We start from the raw sequence: 6176 nt of genomic DNA, 5'->3' as shown, positions 1-6176 counted from the left end.
TCTACTACTTGAGCCACAGCACCACTTCTGGCTTTTTTCTTTTTGCTTATGTGGTGCTGAGGAATTGAACCCAGGGCCTCATGCATGCAAGGCAAGCACTCTACCGCTGAGCCACCTTCCCAGCCCCTCCTTTTCTTCTTAATGGTGAAAAAATATTCCAATTTGTACATGAAGAACATTGTTTGTCCATTTATTGATTGATAGACACTCAACTAATTCCATAGCTGGGACATTGTGCACACTACTGCAATAAACATGAGTATCTCCATTGTGTTCTGAGTTACATTTCTTTAGATATATATGTGTGAGTGGCATAGTAGGTTCATATGGAAGCTCTAATTTTACTTTATTGTGTAGCCTCAATAATGATAACCACAGAGTCTGTACTAATTTACATTTTTGGCAACATTGTATGGTTCAAGGTTTGTTTTTTTTTAATGATGCTAAAGATTGAACTCAAAGCCTCACAGTTCTATCAAAGGCATTCTACCATTTAAACCATGCCTCCAGACTCTTTGTGCATTGTTTATTTTTAAGTTAGGGTCTCTCTTTTTACCCACACCAGTCTAAGCTATAATCTTATATTTTTCTTCTCTGTGGATGGCAGGTATATGAATATCAGGTTTGTATTATGTTCAACCATTAGTTTAGATGAAGTCTTAAGGAACTTCATTTTGCCTTCATCAGCCCCTCCTCTTTCTCCTTCTCCTCCTCCTCTTCCTCCTCCTTCCTAGACTCTCTCCTCTTTCTCTTCTTCCCCCACTTTTCTCATCCTTCTTCCACTCCTCTTTCTTTTCCTCCTTTTGGTACTAGGGACACTGTAACAATGGAGCCATTTTTCCAACTTACTTTGCTTTAATTATTTTTCAAATAGTTTTCTGCATTTATGATGAAGTTGGTATAAATCATGATTATCCCATGTATGATTCCAGCATAGTTAGGATGATATGTGTACAGAAACATGCTCAGCTGTCATTGGTCAAGACAATGTTCTCATTAACTTTGAGTTAATTTTGTTGAAATTTTTTTGTTGTTAAATCTGACAAATGTCCCAGCTTATCACTGAAATTTACACACACTGTAAACAAAGAAGGGGTTGGATTCAAGAGAAAGTTTATTTTATATTTGTTGTACTTCCAGAATTGGAAAAATACAGAAGAAAAAAATCAATTTATATCTATTCAGGAAAATACTATTTGTCAAAGTCGAAGAAAATTAATTGTAATACAGAAAGAAGATAAAATAAGCAGTAGCTTTCCCTATAGTAGTGTTTTCTTTATTGGAATCTTCTGAGGGGCAGAGATAATGCAGCAGAAACAGGAGCACCAGTGATTATGGCCTTGTGCTTAAATCACATTAAGAGGGGACCACTTTCAGACACAAGTGAAAAACTCAGGAAACACAGCTCAACTTTTGCTTTCCAGAAACATAGACAGCATTTCATAATGGTTGTTATGCAGCAGTGACATGTACATTCTGCTTTGGTTAAAATAATATTCACTTGCTAGATTTTGTTATGCTCTCAGTACAATATATACTTTAATGTACTAGCCATATAAGTCCAGATGCCCCAAGTATTCCCCCTATAGTGTTGAGTTACTTGCTATTGATAGCATAATTATATTAAAAACAATTTTAGCTAATAGCTCTTGTCTTTTATAACAATTTGTATTTTTTCCCTCTTAAAAATACTGATCCCATTTAAACTATTACTGTTATCCAAAGGTTTAAGTTTGACTACTTAGTATTAGCTTGCTTGTATTGTTTTACAAACATCTCAGGTTCAAAACAGGTCACTTGCTTTCATAATAACCTTATCTAAATAAGTGGTCTTCCTTGCACTACCATGGAATGACAGTCTCTAAATGTTTCTCAAGTTCCTTGGTGGGACAGTCACCTAATGATCAAATTAGAGCTCACTCAACCAGATCTGTGGTAACCACAGTTAGTAGGCAGCAGTTAGTTCTCCTGTTCAGATTTACAGAGCATCCAGGTGGAGTTCATTACTGTGAATCACCCAGCATGCTCCCCTGACAACAGATTAAGAAAACAGTCTAAATTAGAGATGGCTGCACTGCTAAACTTATTCCTTGCTCAAAATGTAAGCACCCCCTACGCTTAGCCATATACATCTTATCCGTAGTTGCTTTCTATCTAGGGAGACCCTCCATTACTATTTGCTGCTGTATTTGTACAATATCTAAAATATTTATGAAGCTGAAAGCTGAAAAATTACAGATTTGCAGCAAATACATTCTGCAGCTGCAGGTTCTTGGTTTGCAAATTTATAACTGGGAATTTACTACTAACGAATTCCAGCTTTTGAGCAATTGAATGTATTTCTCTAACTTGCTGTGCTGCCCAATCATGGTGACTCTGTTCCCAGGCTGAATGGCTGCAACGATGGTAGGGCCTCTGGGGAGGGAGGAAGGGACAGGAATGGATGGAACTATAAGTCATCAGTCACCAAAAGCCCCTCTGGCTGATTAAGTAGCAGGTGTTAATAGGAACCCAAGGGAGTGCTCTCTAGTTCCCTATAGCTAGAAGGCTAGTGATATGATTCAAGGCCTGAAGGGCTTGTGGCCTTTTGAGGGAGGTGGTAGGGAAGTGGACTTGTAAAGTGTAAACTAATAGAGAGGTATCCTGTTTGAAAGGCCTCTCAATATATAAAAGGTATGTTGTCTGTGAAGACTATAATTCTAATACAGTTGTGCCAAGTATTTAAAGTTCTCAGGAAGCGTACAAATCATAAAATTCACTGTTCCTGCTTGATGACTTTGCTTGCTTGCTTGCTTATTTTTAAAATTAGAGATTGGAGTCTCATGGACTTTCCTGCCTTGGCTGGCTTTGAACCATGATTCTCAGATCTCAGCCTTTGGAGTAGCTTGGATTACAGGTGAGCCACTGGCTCATAATTTGGTTTTCAAAAAACATTTATCAGAAGCAATAATATGATATTAGTTCAATGTTTACTTTAAGTAGTTGTACAAAGATGTTTTAATTAATAAGATAATACTTAGTTTTTGTTTTGGACAAAGCATTTATTGAGAAAGTAGGCAATGAAAACATTGTAAAAAAGCAGCTATGTAGCAAACATATTTATACACAAAATACAAAGAATCATTTGATAAGTTGATAGTCTAAGTCAGTGGTGTCTATTAAGTTGCATTGAACCTAACATTTTGACAGGACATTAACTTGTTCCTTCTGCCTCAGAAGAATGTTTGAGACATAATCAGTATTCAATTTTTTTTTAAATTGTAGCCAGGCGCTGGTGGCTCATGCCTGTAATCCTAGCTACTTAGGAGGCTGAGATCTGAGGATCACGGTTCAAAGCCAGTCTGGGCAAGAAAGTCCATGAGACTCTTATCTCCAATAAACCACCAGAAAACCAGAAGTGGCCCTGTAGCTCAAGTGGTAGTAGAGCATTAACCTTGAGCTGAAGAGCTGAGGGACAGCACCCAGGCCCAGAATTCAAGCCCCACAACCGATAAAAAAAAGTTGTATACTTAACAGAAATGTACATATATTAATAATATATAGAACCATTTATTTCTAAAACAAATACTAGTATGCAAAAACTAGAAACTACATAATCAGTACAGAAACACTCTCATTCTAGAATAATAGATCAATATTTTTCTTTCATATAGTATAATAACATATTACGTATTCTTTTGTGGCTTATTTAATTCATACCATTATTATTTGCTCATTATTATTTTAAGGAATGTATTTGGATAAATATATAATAATTTATTAATATATTACACAAATAGTGACGATGAGTCCTTTCCATATGGAGATCAGAACCATGGGAGTTTTTGAGCCCATGTTTGGTGGGAGGGTAGTCCTTATTTCTAGATGCAACAAACCCGTAAGTGTACTTGGTGAGTACTAGGGATGTACAGATGTTCAACTTCTTAGATATTACCCAAGACTTCACCTCTGTACCAATAGCTAAGAGATTGGACTATATCACATGCTTGTCAACACTTTTCATTACTTTGTCTTTAGTTATAGTGATTTTAAGGATTATACAGTGATCTCTTAATGTATTTTTCATTTGCATAAAATGAAACATTATTCACAAACATGTATTATCAATCTGAATAGGCTCTTTTGAGATCATTTTGTACAGTTTTACTGATCCTTCTATTTTCATTACCGATGATGAAAATTTCCTTATCCTTTATATACTCTGAGTAAAATTATTTCTTTTTAAGGCATTTTGGATGAGTGACAGATCAGGTTAGCCCAAATGGCCACAGCAGCAATTTAGGAACTTTTGCAGTTTTAATCAACCTCAATCTTCTCCTGGAAGTTAATGAGTCTAGGAAGCTTACAAAAGGAAACATCTTGTGTGAGTTCTCCTCAAGCCTAGAAGAATGTGGAGCTTTGAGATCTGTTCTTTAGAAATCTTAGCATAGTGTTCCAGTTTCCAAACACAATAATTTTAAACTCTAGAAAATATCTTGAGAATAAACTAAACCTTTACATGGAATTTAACTCTATCCCTAAAGCTTTTTTCCTTGAAACAATGATTTAATTTTTGGACAAGGTATTTTTCTTTGCTTTATTTTGGTGTTTTTATGTGCTTGTATATTTATTGATTCTAAATCTTTACCTATTGCCGCTTAGCTCAATTTATCTTTGGAAGCTTTCTGTATGGAATTTCATTCATTTAATCCTTGCTATAATAACTATTCTTCAATATTTATAATGTTAACTTATAACTATATTGTTTTTCTTTATATAATTTAATAATAAAAACATTGTTCTGCCAGGTCATACCCAGAAGATGATAAAGTAATTTCATTTATTGGATTCAACTAAGAGCTAGACCTTCATCTTATACAGATGAGTGATGTACTTCCAGAAGAACTCTAAAGCAGAGTTATTCTGGCAAGTTTTGAGCAAGTAATTTTCCAACAGTGGAGCAAGGTCTTATCTGTAAACTTACTCATTTTTATCATGTTAATTCTCCCATCACATCATGAGAAGCAGTTAGGAAGATGTACAATATCTGTTGGAAATCAATGACTAGATCAAATATACATTAACTGATATTCTGTAGCAACTAAGGGTTGAAGCCAAAACATATTCTTATATTTTTGGAGCTTCATCATGTTTGAAGAAACTCAAGGTTTGTAACTATATAAATGAAAGTAAATATGGGAAAACAGTTAATATTCTGATAATTATTGAAATATATTCTTGTGATTATTACTGCTAATTACTATAATTATATTGGTTATCTTTTTTTCTGAGGTTTATACCAATACACAATTAAGGACATTTGTAACATGAAAAAATTCATGATTTCTCAGATACATTTCACTTGAAGTTTTATAAATTGAAGTGATTATGGAGGTATATAAAACAGATAGGAAGGAAGAAAACCGGACAAAAAATATCATATAGTTTTCGTCAGCACTGGGAGGACTGTGGCAGTGGATTTTGTGGCCATGGATGGACAGACAGAGAAGCAATTCAAAGAATGATTCTAAGAAACGAAGCCCTGCTTCCATCATCAACCGCTGAAAGCCACAGCATATTCTTCTAACACAGGACAACAGGAACCACCTCTAGACCAATTCCCTAAACTGAGATATGGTTTTCTCCTATTAATACAATCATTTGATTCCCTAGAGTTCTAATAATCTGTCTGCCGAATTGAGACTTGGAAGAGAGATTACGGCATAAATAACTACAGTGGGAAAATAGGATGAACCAAGCTATTTCTGATAAATCACTATGTATAGCTACTTACTTTTTATTGTATGATTTAAATGAACATTGTTTGGCTTTTTGGTGCTCTTCCTTAATATAATAAATATTCAGTTGCCTCTGTGTGTGTGTGTGTGTGTGTGTGTGTGTGTGTGTGTGTGTGCGCGCGTGTGCGTGTGTGTGTGTGTGTGTGTGTGTGTGTGTGTGTGTGTGTGTGTACGCTGATTTGGGAGTTTGAACTCGAGGCTTGAGTGCTGTCCTTGAGCTCTTTTTTGCTCCAGTCTTTTTTTTTTGCTCCAGTCCAGTGCTCTTCCACTTGAGCCATAGCTCCACTTCTGCTTTATTGTGCTGCATAATTACAGATAGGTGTCTCATGACTTTCCTGCTCAGGCTGGCTTCAAACCATGATTTCAGCCTCTTGACTAGCTAGGACTACAGGCATGAGC

Source organism: Dipodomys spectabilis, unplaced genomic scaffold, assembly GCF_019054845.1.
Source record: "Dipodomys spectabilis isolate Male_0828 unplaced genomic scaffold, ASM1905484v1 ptg000140l, whole genome shotgun sequence".
NCBI lineage: Eukaryota > Metazoa > Chordata > Mammalia > Rodentia > Heteromyidae > Dipodomys > Dipodomys spectabilis.
The sequence above is the reverse complement of the archived record's forward strand: the minus strand, read 5'-3'. Positions refer to the sequence as shown.